This window comes from Arachis hypogaea, chromosome 10 (assembly GCF_003086295.3).
Source record: "Arachis hypogaea cultivar Tifrunner chromosome 10, arahy.Tifrunner.gnm2.J5K5, whole genome shotgun sequence".
In the NCBI taxonomy this organism is placed as follows: domain Eukaryota; kingdom Viridiplantae; phylum Streptophyta; class Magnoliopsida; order Fabales; family Fabaceae; genus Arachis; species Arachis hypogaea.
Genome location: NC_092045.1, coordinates 79,103,098 through 79,105,423, shown reverse-complemented (window position 1 = coordinate 79,105,423; position 2,326 = coordinate 79,103,098). Strand labels below are relative to the sequence as shown.

The 2,326-nt window shown below is 38.4% G+C and overlaps 1 non-coding gene across 1 annotated transcript; it reads left to right on the top strand.

The window, feature by feature from the left end:
- The first annotated feature begins 1,298 nt into the window (after positions 1-1,298).
- Positions 1,299-1,402, top strand: LOC112718692 (small nucleolar RNA R71). Its single transcript, XR_003161021.1, has one exon. It is a non-coding gene; the product is annotated as a small nucleolar RNA R71 (small nucleolar RNA).
- The last annotated feature ends 924 nt before the right edge of the window (positions 1,403-2,326 follow it).

Here is a 2,326-nt window from a genome sequence, read left to right as displayed (position 1 = left end):
CTCATGATTTAACATTAATTTCATGGTGCTTGCTTGATTTAGAAAAGTTATGCATTTTCACTCCAAATCACTTACTTAGGATGCAAGAAAGTGCATAAATGCTAACAAAACAAGTGAAATTAGCTTGAAAAATGGGTATATGATGACTTGTCATCAATAGGGTATTAAGAATTTACCAGGATCTTGTTTCTTTTGCGGTAAAGCTTGCTGAACCCATGTCTTTAGTTCACTAATGAGCAAGAAAGGTTCATCTTCCCAAGTCTCATTACCAAACAACTTGGCATTCAACTTCATGATGGCTCCTAGATATTGAGAAACTTGCTCTTCAGTTTCATCTTCATCCTCTTCAGAGGATGAATAGTTCTCAGAGCTCATGAATGGTAAAAGGAGGTTCAATGGAATCTCTATGGTCTAGGTGAGCCTCAGATTCCTTAGGTTCCTCAGTTTGGACCTCTTTTTTTTTCAGAGGACGTCCCAGGAGGTCTTCCTTACTGGGATTCACGTCCTTCTCCTCCCTTGTGCATTCGGCCACATTGATTATATCAATGGCCTTGCACTCTCTTTTTGGATTCTCTTCTGTATTGCTTGGGAGAGTACTAGGAGGAGTTTCAGTGATTTTCTTACTCAGCTGACCCACATGTGCCTCCAAGTTTCTAATGGAGGACCTTGTTTCATGCATGAAACTTAAAGTGGCCTTAGATAGATCAGAGACTGTGTTTGCTAAGCTAAAGGGACTCTGCTCAGCATTCTCTGTCTGTTGCTGAGAAGATGATGGAAAAGGCTTGCTATTGCTAAGCCTGTTTCTTCCACCATTATTAAAGCCTTGTTGAGGCTTTTGTTGATCCTTCCATGAGAAATTTGGATGATTTCTCCATGAGGAATTATAGGTGTTTCCATAGGGTTCACCCAAGTAATTCACCTCTGCCATTGCAGGGTTCTCAGGATCATAAGCTTCTTCTTCAGAAGATGCCTCTTTAGTACTGTTGGATGCATTTTTCCATCCATTCAGACTCTGAGAAATCATGTTGACTTGTTGAGTCAACATTTTGTTTTGAGCCAATATAGCTTTCAGAGCATCAATTTCAAGAACTCCCCTCTTCTGAGGCGTCCCATTACTCACAGGATTCCTCTCAAAGGTGTACATGAATTGGTTATTTACAACTATGTCAATAATTTCTTGAGCTTCTGTAGGTGTTTTCTTTAGGTGAATGGATCCACCTGCAGAATGGTCCAGTGACATCTTAGAAAGCTCAGATAGACCATCATAGAATATATCCAAAATGGTCCACTCTGAAAGCATGCCAGAAGGACACGTTTTGGTCAACTGCTTGTATCTTTCCCAAGCTTCATAGAGGGATTCACCATCTTTTTACTTGAAGGTCTGAACATCCACTCTAAGCTTGCTCAGCTTTTGAGGAGGAAAGAACTTGGCCAAGAAGGCCGTGACCAGCTTATCCCAAGAGTCCAGGCTATCTTTAGGTTGTGAGTCCAACTATGTTCTAGCTCTGTCTCTTACAGCAAAAGGGAAAAGCATGAGCCTGTAGACTTCAGGATCTACTCCATTAGTCTTAACAGTCTCACAGATCTGCAAGAACTCAGTTAAAAACTGATAGGGATCTTTTGATGGAAGTCCATGAAACTTGCAGTTCTATTGCATTAGAGCAACTAGTTGAGGCTTCAGCTCAAAATCGTTTGCTCCAATGGCAGGAATTGAGATGCTTCTTCCATAAAAATTGGAAGTAGGTGTAGTATAATCACCAAGCATCCTCCTTGCATTATTGTTGTTGTCATTATTTTCGGCTGCCATCTCCTCTTCTTTTTTGAAAATTTCTGTAAGGTTGTCTCTGGATTGTTGTATTTTAGCTTCTCTTAGTTTCTTCTTCAGAGTCCTTTCAGGTTCAGGATCTGCTTCAACAAGAATGTTCTTGTCCTTGCTCCTGCTCATATGAAAAAGAAGGGAACAGAAAATAATAATAGGGATCCTCTTTACCACAGTAGAGAGATTCCTTTATTTGAGTAGAAGGGAATAAGACTAGAAGAAGGAAAAGAGAAAAATTCGAACAAAAAGGAGAAGAAAGGGTTCGAATTTTTGAGATGAAGAGAAGTGTTAGTAAATAAATAAATAAATAGAATGAGATAAGAGAGAAGAGTTTTCGAAAATTGAGAGAAGAAATACAATTAAAATTAGAATTTGAAATAATTAGTTAATTAAAAGAATTTTGAAAAAGGGTGAGGAATTTTCGAAAATTAGAGAGAGAAAAGTAGTTAGGTGGTTTTGAAAAAGATAAGAAACAAACAAAAAGTCAATTAGTTAGTTGAAAAAGTT